We start from the raw sequence: 17,403 nt of genomic DNA, 5'->3' as shown, positions 1-17,403 counted from the left end.
CCTCACTGTCAACTCTTTGGTAACAACAATCATTTTGCAATATCCATTAACCTTGATTTTGGATATAATGACTAGAAGGCAGTGTCTCTTCCAATGTCAATATACCTTGAAATGAAGTAACAGTTGAAATAATATGTTCATATTCTAAATGAAGTGGAAGTAAATGCCTTCTCTTTTAATATATATATATATATATATATATATATATATATATATATATATATATATATATATTACATATTTTTGTGTTGTAAGACAATCACTATTTTGGAAACTTTACAAGATAGAACTGCAAACCCCATGACTTTCATTAGGGTCCCTGATGAAGTTTGATCATTACAAATCGCTATCCATATAACTACAAGGACTTGTTCCAATAGCTAGAACTACGTTGAGTTTATGCAGCTGATCATAGTTGATGCAAATAGTAGAGTTGACCATCTTAGAGAACCCCTATAATATAAATAACATCTACTTTGTGGTTCTGCTTAAAGCCATTCGTAAGCTATAGGGTTGAATAATCATGATTGTAAATACAAGAAGGTTGATCAAATATATGGTACATGATATACGAATTTGGCTTGTGAAAATACCTCTTTGCTAAAGGCATTTAAAATTCTAATCCTTTGCAAATGCATTCAAGAATTGGTTTGTATTCCTTTCCAAATGTATTCAAGAAATTTTCCCAAGTCTGCCAACATTTCTATTTTGCCTAAAATATTTTAAGCATTAATTATTTTCCAATGGATTTGTTCTCTTTTATTTGTTTGTGAGGGAAGGGGAAGAAAGTTATTTAGAATCAGATGGCCAATTAACACCTATTTCCCATAGAAGTCTATTCATACATCACATTTTTTGAGTATTTATTTGAACAAAATCATTCATTGAAATTGAGGATTTATTGGCATTCTGACTCAGAAATTATTTTTATTACCAAGATGCTGATGGTTTAGTGCCTTTCTTTTGGGGCACTACAACTGATGGTTTCCTAGTCCTATCTGATGACCTAAATATCCTAAAAGAAAGATGTGGAAAATATGTTTCTCCTTTTCTACGAGTTAATATTGGACTGTTGAATTAATGTTCATCTATCCTCTGGTTGTTTCACACATCACTCATAGTAATCTAATTTTTGTTGCTTAATAATACTAATGTTGCATTTGCCTCTGCAAGTTGTTTTTTCTCTACATCAGTTGGCTTGAAGAGTTTTGAACATCCTCTCAATAAGCTCATGTTGATGCCTTGTGTTGATAGTAAGGGAAAATGTGTTGGTCTAACTTCAATGTAGATGTCTTTGCTAAGAGGCAAACTAGCATGCCTAGAGTCGGTAATGAGGTCGATTGGGCCAAAGAATTTTGATATGAACAAGGCCATTTGGGCTAATGAATCTTGATAAGAACAATTTGATAATTAGAAATATCATTTTTATTTCTATTTAACATGAATTAATTTCATAATCAAGACTGATGAAGTTGAAAAGTGAGTCAATTTTCCAATTATTTCAAAATCTCTTGGTTAGTTGTCTGCAAAATTGGTTATCACAACCTTTCTGATTGATGTTTATGGTTGACTTGTTAGAACTCAGTAGGAAAAGTATAGTAACCCTTGAAAAACGGATGGGTGATACTAAGCACCTTCAATAATATACTAATGATGATAAAGAAGTAAAGAAATGATCTAAATGGCTTCTGTAATATTTCATTGTTATGGCTTCTTTGTTATTATTAGTATTATTTAAATAAATGAAATTTCAACCATAAAACACCATTCAAAGAATCTTTTATTAATTTTTGTATCTATCTATTTAATATTAAATGATTATTTGATATATTTAAAATTATAAAAAATTATTTTAAATAATGTAGTTGGTTTTAAATAACATCTTGAACGTTGATAATGGACCAGTAAAACCAAGTGTTTTTTCAGCTATTGATTCTTTCTTTGGTAGCTTCACTGCTAATTTTTCTGTAGTTTCATATTCAGAACAACAATTAAATTTAGAAATCTGAATTTTCTTCTGCTCTCTAAACTTTGTCGCCAGGGTTTCTGTCATCCTACACAGTTCAGAGCATCGTAGAGGTTAGAGGGGGCTCTGCGTCCCCCTCCTATCGGCATACTATCACAGACAAGAAAAAGGAGTCTGAAATCTCATTCTTCACTAGATTTACTACCAACACCACCTTTCAATCTTCCAGTATTCCTAAATCTGCAGCAGCGAACAAGCAAGTAAACGGAAATGCAGCAGAAGACAAGACTGGAAATGGAAATGTCTCAAAAGAAGCTTTGACTTCGCGAGAAGGATTAGAAGTCAGACCTGACCATTCCCACTTGGAAAGCCCCCAAGGGACCAAGTCAAAAGCTAGCAATAACTGCAAACCTCAGGCAAAAAAGATTCGGGTGTTGGAAATCCAGGACCCTGATGTGGCAGCCTATAGAGACTACACGCAGGAGCACACAATTATCTATAAATTCATGGGAATCTAGCCCATAGAAAGAGTTGAATTGGTGGATTCAAACAAAATGGAGACCTAAAGGAGAGATCAGACTACAACTTGGATCTAAGGGATTCTTCACAGTCATTTTTGACCTCCTGGAAGACAAAGATGGTATATTCAAAGGAGGGCCATATATCTTCAACTCGAATGGGCTTTATATGGATTTTTGGAAGGAGAATTTACCCCTAAAAAGGAGGACTTCAATAGAGTCTCGGTCTGGGTTAGGCTCTATTCGCTACCCACGGACTATTGGTCACCATCAGTGTTAAAGGGAATACGAGATGAGATACGGAAATATATAAAAATGTCAGAGGTAACCATGAATGGTTGCTATGTCCCCTACGGAATAATTTGTGTTTACATGGATGTTTCAAGTGCTCTACTGGAGGCAATTAAGTTAGTCTTTGGAGATGAAGCTTGGCTCCAAAATATTGACTATGAGCATACACCATTTAAATGCCATGAACATGGGCACGTATTGAATAAGGCACAACAAAGCAACACTCAAGTCCAAAAGAAATCAGATGAACAAGGTTTCACCAAGGCAGGACCCAAAAACAGGCACAACAGAAAGACTTAAGGGAAACAAGGTCAATATCAAGTAACCAACAAAAACAAATATGAATCCCTATAGGAAGATCAAGAAGAACCAATCTCAGGTGGAAAATATGAGAAGGAAAACAAAAGGATAGTCCAAAATTCAACAAATCAAGCACAGCCAGAGGATCATTCTGAGCATTTTCAAGCAGAGGAAGACCAAGTTCTAGAGGACACTGATATGGAACCAATAATGATAGAAACTACCCATGAAGAACACGTAATAGAGGAAGCCCTCCAAGGAGTTGATCTCATCTCCATAGCAGAAGAATGGAAAAAAATGGCCTAGAAGCTATACCTGATGAGCAGATACAGAGAATAGAGGGAGCTTACCTTTTACAAGAAGAACTAAAACAAGGTATGCTCAAGAAGTTCCTAGAGGACCTGGCACACAAAGGAATACTGGCAAACATGACAGTTAAGCAGTACAACCCCAAAGGACCCAGCAGAAAAAGAGGAAGGAAAACCACAGGCCAACTCCTCCAGGAACTTGGAGCAAGACTTCTCAATGAGGGCAAGGTAAAAGCTCTCACTCTAAACAATGAATTGTATCTCATGGAATATAAGAGGCCTAAATGGTCTAGGAAAAAGAAGATTCCTAAAACATAGACTCATCACAGACAAACCAAACATTGTTCTCATTCAAGAGACTAAGATTTCCATGGAGAACCTTAATACTCTTCAAAATAACTGCTTCAAAAAATATAGCTACATCACCAATTTATCAATTTGAACTGCAGGAGGGCAACTGATTCTATGGAAAATCTCTCTTTATGAGATAAACTCATATAGTGCAACGAGAAGCTCCATCACTATAGTTCTAAATATCATTGGTTCCAATGATAATATATGTGTAACAAACATATACGCTCCCCAAAAAGCAACTGAGAGAATCCAAATGCTACACACGATCATGAAGATCATTGATACCATACCTCTGCCCTACAAAATTATCGCAGGGGATTTTAATATGGTCCTAAATCTAGATGAAAAGAAAGGAGGGATTCACAAGTTAGACAAGGATTCAGAAGTCTTCCAAGCCACCATTGAACAAATTAATCTAATTGATGTCCCAACTATAAATGGCACCTTCACTTGCAACAACAGAAGAGGTGGAGAAAGACAGATCACCCCTAGGCTAGATTGTTTTTTGCTCTAAGTATCTATTTATATGACCTCTTGGGAGACTCAAGCTAGTATCCTCCCCTAAATGGGTTTGGATCACTGGCTTACAACACTGAAACTGCACATCTCGTATGGTCCCAAAAATCGGTCCTTCTGTTTTGAGACATTCTGGCTTGAGCAACTAGACTTCATTGAAAACCTGAAGGATTGGTGGGAAGGCCTACTACCCCAATCAGGTACAAAGATGTTTCAATTCCAACAAAAGTCAAAGTTCATCAAAAAAAAAATCAAATTATGGAATAAAGAGGTCTTTGGCAACATCTTCAAAGACAAAAAAGAACTGGAATAGAGAATGGAAGATCTCCAACAAAGAATCATTTGCAATGGCATCACTGACCAAACGAAACAAGAAGAAATCAGCCTCCACAATAGGTGGGAAGACAGAGTCTTACAGGAGGAGAAACTTTGGCAACAAAAGTCTCGAATCTGATAGCTTAAATGTGTTGAGCGCAACTCTTCCTTATTTCATCACTTCATAATTTAGCACAGGAGACATAACAAAACCCTTGGCCTTAAATCTAACAAAGGAAGCATTGACCATACCCATGAGGACATATCAAACGAACTAAATGAATACTTCAACAAACTTCTAGTGGAGCCCAGGGTTGACAAAACCCAAGAAATCAGGGAAATCACTCACAACATCCCTGCCATCCTCAACCATGACCATAACAAAATGTTTCTAAGGGAAGTAATAATGCAAAAAGTGGACAAGGTTGTAATTTCCATGCCCAACGAGAAAGCCCCTGGACCTGATGGATTCACTATTGATTTTTATAAATCCTGCTGGTCTTTCTCAAAAGAGTAAGTCCATTCTCTGGTGGAAGATTCCATAATCAACAAAATTGTGCTAAAATATCTTAATGACACCTTCCTCACTCTCATTCCTAAAGAGGAAGGTGTCGATTCTCTAGATCACTTCCGTCCAATAGTCGTCTGCGATATAATCTACAAAATCATCTCAAGGTCCTAGCCAGTGTAATCAAATTTGTCCTTCCCCTCGTTATAACTTCAAACCACTGTGGTCATGTGGAGGCTAGACAGATAATGGGTAGTACTATTCTATCTCATGAATTGATTCACTCTCTCAAAGTTCAAAAGAAACCTGGCATGATGATGCAACTCGACATGTCGAAGGCCTTTGATAAAACAACCTAGGATTATATGTAGGAGGTCCTAAAGGCCTTTGGTTTCAATTAGTATTGTATTAATTGGATCATGGCCATAGTTTCTAGAGCCCTCTTCTCCATCCTAATCAATGGATCCCCCTCCAACCCTTTATGCCCCTCCAAAGGTATATGATAGGGAGACCCCCTGTCTACCTTCCTATTCGTCATTATGGCTAAAGGCCTAAATAGAAACCTAAGGGCATCTAACTTTAATAACAATCTCTTTGGCCTCAAGCTTCATAATAATTCCCTCTCCTCAACCCATCAACAATTTGTAGATGATACCCTGCTAATGGGCATCCCCGCAATCAAGGAAGATCTTGCTTTCAAATAAATTCTCAAATGTTTTTCAGATTCCTTAGGAACATCTAGCCACCTCGAAAAATCTAAATTATTCTTCTTCAACACTCCCATTTCCATTCAAAGAAAAATCACTAGAACTCTGGGTTTTCAAAAAAATTCTCTCCCCTCCAGATATCTAGGTGTCCATTTAACTGAGAAATCAAAAAAACCAATTGGGAGGACCTTCTCAACAGACTTTGAAAAAGACTTTCCAATTGGACCCTTCGCTCCCTTAATCTGGCAGGTAGACTTGTCTTGGTTAAATCAGTGTTGCAGACCATGCCTTTATATTTGTTTTCTGCTCTAGCTACCCCCAAGTCAGTCATCAATGCCATCAAATGCATTCAAAGGAAATTTTTATGGAGTGATCCAAAAATGGGGTACTTAGGCTTCTTGTCTAGCTTACGAGAACCTCTCCCACTTCCAAAGCTTGAATTTGCCCAAGTCTATTTGATTAACCAATGCGGAATTAAGAAATGCTTGAAAATATGTGTGTATGCTTGTATCTGTTTTCAACTGAGTACTTGCTTTAAAATCTGGTGTTTGTATTAATATGTGAATATGCTTAAACTGATATATAAATGCATATAACAGTGAATAATGCAGCAGTAAAAACAAACACATAAGATGGAAAATTAATTAGGAGTTCACCCACAATTTTTGGGATACATCTCCATGAACTCTAGTTAATTCAACTAGGCTCTTTGGGATTATGGTGTAAGTCTTTTTTACAAGTCTTTGACTCAACTCCTGTTGTTCTACACAAAAAAAGTGGGTTCAGACACCATTTAATCCCCTGGCTCTTGAAGCTCTGGCTCTTGGCTCTTGGCTCTTAGCTCTTGGCTCTGGCTCTTTGGCTCTTAGTTCTGGCTCTTGGCTCTGACTCTGGCTCTTTGGCTTCTGCTTCACAGCAAAACCCCAACAACAACTCAACCACTGACAATTTAGCAGCCCACTGCCTTTGACATTCACAGCTTAAAAGCCAAATCGCGCTGCCTGTTCATTTCAAATTCTCATCTCTCGATCTCCCCAGCCTCTGTCCACTTCAAATACCTCTTCCAAGCATTATACAATCATTGCTTGATTCCAAAAGGGGAGGTGGCCACCATTTCTGTAACATAAGAGTGCATCAGGCCCCTGCAGCTCCTAAAACAGCCGCACTTTGTTAACACAGTGAAAATGTATTTTAACAGAGAAAATCCACCAAAACTCAATGTATCGGACTTCAAACTTTCATAGCTATGCCCTATTCTCCCATCGTGTCCGCCTATTGGTCATTGTCTCTTATCGCAATGGCTTTGTCTCCTTCACATTTTGTTTAACAAATGAAACTGCAAAAATAAATTAAAAAGGGGTGTTTGACGGATCTCAAGATCCATACAATATGGCTTATAATATTATTGGGTCCGGTCCATCGGATCAACCATATATATATGTGTGTGTGTGTGTGTGTGTCTATCCCCGCTCCGTTGTGTTCACCGATTGCGATCCGCCGATAACGGCGATCACGGTATCACATCGGCATGGGTCTGTGGCTCTGCTCCTCCGATTGTCGATCACCGATCGACGCTTATCACATATCGTTTATTGGCCCTTTGCAGTACCACGGGCCATGGTTCATCACCTTTGGTTATGTGTGGTGCGATAAAGCGTTCATCGCTTATCACTAAACCTTCATGCCCTTGGCTTAAGTCCTCCCTTTGGATGCTTGTGATGCGATATTTCCTCTTTGACCAATCGAACAAGGCCACGTGGCCCAATCTCGGCCTACCATGTGTCAGCTATGGATTGGCCTGTGAGCCTATACTAAAATCAAAATTTTCAATATAGTTCAAAATTTAATGAAATTGCCTCCTTTTTTAAGGACATTGGGCAATTTTCATTTTACAATAACTCCTTCATCCGGAGTCCATTTTCACCCATTCAAGTTGTGTTGGATTCAGAATGAGGAGATCTTTGCAATGAGACTATTTCGAGGAGCAGCCTGCAATTTTCATTTTCCTCTGATTTACAAAGGGAAGGTGTCATTTGGCACCTTTTACCTCTTGCATGAAGTCTTTTAGATTTAGAGGTTTATCCAGGATCCATTTTTAGAGGGGCTCAGATACTAAGAAAAAATGGGCTCTTGTAGCCTAGGAGAATGTCTGCAAACCAAAATATGCAGGAGGGTTAGTTTTGAGGGATCTGGATATTATTAAGAAAGCCCTAGGGGCCAAGACATGGTGATGTTGGCTAGAGAACCCGCAAACACCTTGGGGTCTCATCTGGATGGAAAAATATGCACCTACTCACTCAAATGACGATCCAATCAAGCTCATAGGCGACATCAAAGGTTTTGTGATCTGGAATCAAGCTTCGGAGAATAAAGATATCATTCAAAAACACAGCTTTTGGGAGATTGGTAATGGAGAAAAAGTCCTCTTCTAGGAGGATGCTTGGGAGCAACTTCCATACTTAAACAGGGACCAGTTTGCCTCGCTTTGCACTGTTATGAAAGACAAAGGAAAGCACAAGGTTGCTCATTACTGGAAGTCTAGCACCAGAATGGATAGATGGAAATAATCGCTGGAAGCCAAATACTAGGAACCTCTGCCCATCAGATTCGATTAGAACGCATTTGTCAATACCATTCAATAAATAAAAATCCAATTCGACAAAGGAGAAGATAAGATTAGATGGGGTAAAAATTCAACAGGGAATTTCAATCTCAAAGAAGCCTATGGCTATATGGCAAACCATGACCAACTTCAGCCTTAGAAAAAATGGAAAACTCTATGGAATAGACAATTATGGCCCAAAATTACTTTGTTCTTATGGCTAACCATGCAAAGGAAGATTCTAACATGGGACAACTTATGTAGAAGAGGGTTCAAGGGTCCCTCAAGGTGCCCTCTCTGTGAAGTGAATGAGGAAACAATTAACCATCTTTTGAACATTTGTTAGGTCCCTATAATACTAGTGTATTCCCTTACTATTATTGTCATTGTAACCCCTTATTGTTATTGGTGTGCCCACGTTGTCCCCATATTGTTATTATTGTGCCCCATAGAAGCCCACTATTGTTATTGTTGTGCCCTTACATTATTATTGTTATGCCGACTCTGCTTATAATGTGACCCCTTAGACTCCTATATATAGAAAGGATATCTTTTCATTTGTATCATCCAAGAATTTTTTATTTATGTAATGTAAAGGAGGTTTACCCCTTGAATAGGCTGATTTTTAAGTCGTTGATCTATCTTTTCTTCTATTTTGTGAGTTGGTTGCAAAACAATTGGTATCAGAGCTTTGGATTCTAAGGTTTCGCTGCTTCAAACAGGTCATCATGGTATTTTGCTATAAATTTTTCTCTGCAATGTTTCAAAAGCTTAAATTAAAACCCATTTGAGATGAAATCATGATGAAACTCGGGCACGAATTTTAGATATTTTCTCACTATATTTTCGGAGATATGATCCAAGGAAGTTAGGGTTTTTGCAGGCTCCTGAATTATATATAAAACAAGTGACCTGGGGAAAATCATCATAAATTTCTCTCTAAGCATCAAATTAAAATTTCATAAAAATTTACAGAAATAGGACAGAATATAGTTTTCTTTGTATCATTTTCAGGTCTGAAGGTCAAAACAGTGACACGTGGCACTTCGTACAAGTTCGCTCTACTGAACTAGTCTATAATCAGGTCATCGTGGGAGATTTGGAATAACTCTTTCTTGGAGAATCCAATCTTGATCAGAATTGTGGGGTTGGAATGAGGACTCAGAGGGCTACCATAAGATGCAATTTCAGACCTTGGAGATCCGAAATTACATAGATACAACAAATTCAATATCGAGCTCCTACAAAGTGAAAAAATGTGTGTAGTCTTTTTAAAATTTTGCATAAGTTTGGTTTGAAAAATTATTTTGAAGGAATTCAAAGGACATAGTGAAGAATAATTATCATTAATTGATGCCCCAAACAAAGAAAATAGAAACACCTAGTAAGAAACCTGAAAGCTCTACCATGACTCATGAAGAAGAGGAAGAAATGCAACATGATATATCAAAATTATGAGGCCAAATGCAACAATTTTCACTCTCACAAAAAGTAACAGAAGCTAAGATGGATGGTTTAAACAAAGGCATGGAAGCTAAGATGGATGGTTTAAACACAGATATGGAATCTCAAATGAATGGCGTGGAAGCTAATATGGATGGCATGGAAGCTAATATGGATGGTATATAAGCAAAACTTAAAGGCAACATGGAAGATTTGAAGATATATTTGACAAAGTTGCTACAAGAAATGCTTACTAATGCCAAAAGGGTAGTAAAGGAAACTCATGATGAGAACAAAATAAATTTTAATTATGATTTCATAGACCCTAACGTTGGATTGAAGACCCACCATGTTCTAAAGATCAATATGAGGAAGTTTGATGGCAAGGATCACATAACATGGATGCTACAGATGGAGCAATATTTCGATCTCCATAATGTGCAAAACACACAAAAGGTACACATTGCAACTTTATATTTGGAACCCAATTAGTTTGTATGGTATCGATGGATTTGATCTCGTAAAAAAATTGTCACTTGGGCGATTTTCACGAAAGAAATGATAGCACATTATGAGGATACAAAAAGCAACATTTTTTTTAGCCAATTGATAAATCTCAAACAAAAGGGTTCAATGGTGGAGCACATTGAGGACTTCCAAAAATTGAATATAAGGGTAAAAGATATTCCAGAGGAACATAGGATTGATGTGTTCATAGGGACATTAAAGGATAACATCCAACATGAGGCTCGCTTTTGGGAACCCGATTCATTGGAGAAGGCATTCAGGTTGGCAAAAAAAATTGAAAGAAAAATTATGGCAACAAGGAAGCCTACCACTCACAACTATAAAGATGGAAGTGTTGTTGCCCCTAGCCTTCCACAACCTACAAGGTTGACACCACAGCAATTGGAAGAAAAAAGAGAAAAAGGGCTTTGTTACAGTTGTGATAGCAAATACACTAAAGGTCATAATTGTGCTGAGAAGAAATTATTTTACATAGATTGTGAAGAGGAGGAAGAAAAGGATATACACCAAAGAACAAAAGAAACATCAAAAGAAGAGGATATACACCAGAAACAAACCCTAGAGAAACAAGAAATGAATCTGACCATATCTTGTAATGCATTGGCCAGAACTAACACACCTCAAACTCTCAAGATAGAAAGACATATCAAGAAGAAAAAGGTAATAGTGTTGATTGATTCGGGTAGTACCCATAATTTTGTTCATTATAAGATAGCCAAGGAATTGAATTGCTTCCTATATCCAGCGCCTGAGTGTCAAGTGATCGTTGCAAATGGAGGAACCATAATATCAAGCTATCCATGGGAGAATATTATGGCTCTGGAAAGTGCCATAATATCAAGCTATCCATGGGAGAATATGTATTGAATAGTCCAATGCTTTCCATTCCAATGGGTGGTGTTGATGTTGTACTAGGAGTCCAATGGCTACAATCTTTGGGTATAATAGCTTTTAACTTTCAAGAACTTTTCTTGAATTTTTTTCCGGAAGGAAAGGAAGTTGAACTAAGCGGTATCGCATGGAAATCGGGAAAGATAATCAGCTCTAAAGACATGACAAAGCTTCTAAAGAAATAACAATAAGGTGTAATTGCACAATTATGTTCGCTAGAGGTTCCCACATAGAAATCATCTATTTCTCCAAATCTCCAAAAAATTTTGGACAATCATTCCAAGGTATTTGAGACTCCCAAAGGCCTTCCACATATTCGTGATCATGATCATGCTATTCATTTGATTCCAGGAAGTGTTCCCCCAAACATCAGGCCTTACAGATATCCCTATGCCCAAAAGAGTGAAATTGAACGTATGGTTGCAGAAATGCAAGAGGTTGGTATAATTCAACCTAGTCAAAGTTCTTTCTATGTTTCAATAGTATTGGTGCACAAGAAGGATGGATCATGGCACATGTGTCTGGATAGGGAGCTCAAAAAGCTCACTATGAAAGTTGAATTTCGTTTGTCATTCATGATTTATTGGATGAATTGCATGGATCAATTTACTTCAACAAGTTGGATATTCATTCAGGATATCATCAAATTAGAATGAAGACTAAAGACATTCCGAAAACAACATTTTGAACCCATGAGGGTCATTATGAATTTTTGGTCATGCCTTTTGGCCTTACTAATGCACCTTCTATATTTAAAGGTTTGATGAATCCCATTTTCAAAGCCTTAGAAAATTTTTATTAGTATTTTTTGATGACATACTAATCTACAACAAGTCTTGGAAGGATCATGTTCAACATGTTGACAAGGTGCTCAAACTATTGGAGGAGAAACAATTATATGCAAAATCCTCATAATGTTTCTTTGGAGTACAAGAGCTGGAATATCTTTGTCATATTGTATCTCATGAAGGTGTTAAGGTAGACCCTAGCAAAATTAAAGTCATTAAGGAATGGAAAATTCCAACATCCATAAAGCATTTGCGAGGATTTCTTCGGTTGACAAGGTATTATCACAAGTTTGTTGAAAACTATGGGAGAATAGCAATACCTCTAACAACATTATTGAATAAAGATGCATTTTCTTGGACTCTAGAAGCATTGAAGGCCTTTAAACATCTTAAAGAGGCAATGTGCCAAGCACCAGTCTTAGCTATGCCAAACTTCACAAAAACCTTTATTGTGGAATGTGATGCCTCAAGAAATGGAATTGGTGTTGTTTTAATGCAAGAAGAAAGACCCATTGCTTTTGAAAGTCGTCCAATAAAAGGAAAGTGTTTAGAAAAAGTTATTTATGAGAAGGAAATGTTAGCAATACTACATGCACTTAAGAAATTGCGACCTTACCTAATGGGAAGGCACTTCAAGGTAAAAACGGATCGTGATAGTCTTAAATATTTTTTAGAACAAAGATTATCTTCAGAAGAGCAGCAAAAATGGGTCACAAAGATGTTGGGTATGACTTTGAAATCATCTACAAAAAAGGGAAGCAAAATGTTGTTGTAGATGCACTCTCAAGAAAGGATGAGGATGTGGAAGCATTGCTATGTGTCATTTCTATGATCCAACCAGATTAGATAAACGAAGCAAGGGATGAATGGAAGAATGACGAAGAAGCATGGGCACTCATTCAAAATTTACAACAAGATCTAAGTATATCTGATACATTTAGCTGGAAAAATGATTCTTTATGGTACAAAGATCACTTATACGTCTATAAGAATTCCCAACTCAAACAAAAGATTCTTATGGAATTGCACACCTCTCCCTTAGGAGGCCACTCAAGATTTTTAAAAACTTACCATGGGGTTAAGAAGTAATTTTTTTGGGATGGCCTTAAATCTGATATTCAAAAGTTTGTGGGGGAATGTTTGGTTTGCCAACAAAATAAAGTGGAAACAATTAAGACCCCAAGTCTATTACAACCTTTATCCATTCCAAGTCAACGTTGGAGGAGGCTTCAATGGATTTTATCACAGGTTTACTGAAGTCCGAAGGAAAGGGTGCCATCATGGTGGTAGTTGATATACTTACCAAGTATGCACACTTTTATGCATTATCTCATCCCTTTAAAGCCAATACAGTTGTTGCTTCATTTATGGAAACAATTCAAAAGCTACATGGAAACCCAAAGATTATTGTAAGCGACAGAGATCCCATTTTCACTGGAAATTTTTGGACAGAATTATTTTCTTGTCTGGGTACTCAGTTACCTCATAGCTCATCTTATCATCCTCAATTTGATGGGCAAACTGAGATAGTGAACAAATGTTTGGAAGGATATCTTCGTTGCTTTGTATCTAATAAACAGATACAATGGTTCAAATGATTGCCTCTAGTTGAATGGTGGTATAACACTTCCTTCCATACAACAGCAAAAATGACCCCCATTTATGGCACTTTATGGATATCATCCACCATCCATCACATCATATTTAAGAGAAGATTCTAAGGTTCAAGCAGTGGAAGATCACATCGAGCATCAACAACAAGTTCTCCAACTCTTAAAGGATAACCTCACTTTGGTGTAGAATAGAATGAAACCACAGGCATATCAACATCGCAACGAAACAAGTTTTTATGTAGGTGACTAGGTATTTCTACGGCTACAATCGTACAAACAAATGTCCCTCAAGCAAGCTAAGAAGGTTAATAAATTATCACCAAATTATTATGGTCCGTACAAGGTGTTGCAAAAGATTGGTACTATGGCATACAAATTGGAGTTTCCTGCGACTTCTGGAGTGCACCCAGTTTTCCATGTTTCATGCTTAAAGAAGGTTATAGGTGACAAGATCCCAGTTCAAAAAATATTGCTAGAACTTGACAAGGAAGGAAAAATCATATTCGAACCTGAAGCAGTCACAGAGACAAGAACTCGACAACTACAAAATCGATCAATTTCAGAGTATCTCATCAAGTGGAAGAACTTACCGTTGAAGATTCCACATGGGAGGATGAGAATTTTATATAGAAGCATCTAGAACTACTCAAGCGTCGAGGACAACACAGTTCTAAAGGAGAGGGGCATGTTAGGTCCCTTTAATACTAGTGTATTCCCTTATTATTATTGTCATTGTAGCCCCTTATTGTTATTGTTGTGCCCATATTTCTGCATATTGCTATTATTGTGCCCCATGGAAGCCCATTATTGTTATTGTTGTGCCATTACATTATTATTGTTATGTCGGCTTTGATTATATTATGACCCCTTAGGCTCCTACATATAGAAAGGAGATCTTTTCATTTGTATCATCCAAGAATTGTTCATTTGTGTAATGTAAATGAGGTTGCCCCGTCAAAGAGGCTAATTTTGAAGTCGTTGATCTATATTTTCTTCTATTTTGTGAGATGGTTGCATAACAACATTTGTGATTACACCAACAAACTTTGGGAGTGGGTTGAGGTTGTTTTTAGAACTTATCATAAGGACAGGGTTTCCATCCTCAACACTCTGGACAATTGGAGACCTTCAATTTCCCCACACCCAATGGTTGAAACGGCCTAGAACATTGTCCCGAGTACTATATGTTGGGTTGTTTGAAAAGAATGAAATGCTAGAATATTCAAAGATAAAAAAAAGCCAAAAGAGAGCCTCCTTACCTCAATTAAATAGGTAATCCGGGAATCAGTTGCCATCTCCAACTTTCCAAACTTCAATGACCCCCCTCGTCCTGTTGATCAAAGAATCTTGCAACTCCTCGAGCTACACCCTCCCCCTCATAGAAACAAGACTCTGATTATGGCAAACCCAGATGCTCCCTATCACTAGCATCCTCCTGAAAAATACATCCTCAAACTGAATTACGATGGAGCTTCTAAAGGCAATCCTGGAGCAGCTGGTTTTGGGGGAGTTTTCAAAAACTGAAAAGGAGAGATAATTTGGATATATGCGGGCAGCCTGGGCATCACTACTAACAATGTAGTTGAACTCCGCTCTAGAACAAGGCCTTGAAATTGCTAGAGTCTAGGGATTATGGCCTCTCATCGTGGAAGGAGATTTGAATCTAGCTACCCAGGCCTATTAGAAGCTTCAGTAGGGCATAGTTGTCACCAAAGTCACGGACAACTAGAGGCTTAGAAATACCCTTCATCCCATCAACCATCATGTCAGATAGCTTAGTGGGCTCCACTTCCAGGCCATCAAATGGAAGGCTAACAACTTGGCTGACAGGTTCGACAATGAAGGTCCACCTAGTAGCACAAGAATCTGCTCGCTTGCATGGAGGGACCTGGAGGAAGGACCTCTTCGCGAGAATTACAAAGCTTTAAATAATATAGACAACAGAGTATGGGAAACTCTCAACACTGAGATCACTTTTCAGTCTCCAGGACTGGATTGGTACTATCTCCACATCCCCTCATGATTAATCCCTCACAGAGCATCATTCCCAATTCTCAACATGAGGTAAGAAAATCCCAGTTTACAACGATCTATCAGAACTATCACCTACCTGATCCCTCGACCAGTACCATTTCTAGCTCTCTTGTGACTGCTTTGTACCTCACTTTGGCCATAATTAATGGCGCATTCATGGTGACCTCTTCCCCTCCTACCTCGTCTGCCCAATCTTCCTATGAATGCCCTGACCTGCTCGCTTATCCCCACAACTATGTTTTCCCTCGAACCTTCATGTTCATCTCCTTTGTTTTGGTTTCCCCCCCTGATTCCCCTCCCATCCTTTTCATGGCTTCTCGTCATGGCTCAGACCCTGCCCCCCGCCGCATTCATGGATATAGAAATCAAAGGTGGGACAATCCCAGCATGCAGCCCCACACTAGATCTGAGACTTCGGCGAGGAGAGAAACCATCAATTATGTGGTCTTTGTTGCCCCTAAAACATAATACTGCATTCATAATTTGGAGCTCCAAGCCCGCAATATTAGAAGGGGGTGATCATCGAAGAGGTAGATGCTTAATTTGAATGGATACCCGACCCAGGCCTCATCAAGGCCAGGGAGAATTTATACAGTCGCACCATCGAGCTCTACTGGCATCTCAAAACCATGCTCAACCTAACACTGCAATGTTATGAAACCAACTCACAAAAAGATAGAAAAGATAGTTGAACGCCTTAGAATTCAGCCTCTTTGAGGGGGCAACCTCCTTTACATTACACAAATGAACAATTCTTGGATGATTCAAATGACAAAACCTCCTTTCTATATATAGGAGTCTAAGGGGTCATAATATAACCAAACTGACTTAACAATAATAATATAAAGGCACAAAAATAACAATAGAGGGATTCTATGGGGCACAATAATAACAATATGGGGACAATAGGGGCACAATAATATTAACAAGGGATACAACTACAATAGTAATGGGGGCATCACTAGTATTATAGGGACCTAACATGCCCCTCTCCTTCAAAAAAGTGTTGTCCTCAACACTTGAGTAGTTCTGGATACTTCTGTATAAAATTCTCATCCTCCCATGTGGAATCTTCAGCGGATAAGTTCTTCCACTTTATGAGATACTCCGAAATGGATTGATTTCGTAGCTGTCGAGTTCTTGTTTCTATGACTGCTTCCGGTTCCAATATAATTTTTCCTTCCTTGTCAAGTTCTGGAAATATTATTTGAACTGGGAGCTTGTCGCCTATAACCTTCTTTAAACATGAAACATGGAAAAATGGGTGCACTCGAGAAGCTGCAGGAAGCTCCAATTTGTATGCCATACTACCAATCTTTTGCAACACCTTGTACGGACCATAATACTTTGGTGATAATTTATTATCCTTCTTAGCTTGCTTGAGGGACATTTGTTTATATGGTTGTAGCCGTAGGAATACCCAGTCACCTACATCAAAACTTCTTTCATTGCGATGTTGATCTGCTTGTTGTTTCATTCTATTCTACGCCAACATGAGGTTATCCTTTAAGACTTGGAGAACTTGTTGTTGATGCTCGATGTGACATTCCAGTACTTGAACCTTAGAATTTTCTCTTAAATATGATGTGATGGATGGTGGTTGATATCCATAAAGTGCCATAAATGGGGTCATTTTTGTTGCAGTATGGAAGGAAGTGTTATACCACCATTCAGCCAAAGGCAACCATTTGACCCATTGTGTTTGTTTATCAGATACAAAG

This window comes from Pinus tabuliformis, chromosome J (genome assembly GCF_031772625.1).
Source record: "Pinus tabuliformis cultivar Carrire ecotype Pingquan chromosome J, CPIR1, whole genome shotgun sequence".
In the NCBI taxonomy this organism is placed as follows: domain Eukaryota; kingdom Viridiplantae; phylum Streptophyta; class Pinopsida; order Pinales; family Pinaceae; genus Pinus; species Pinus tabuliformis.
Note: the sequence above shows the minus strand (reverse complement) of the source record.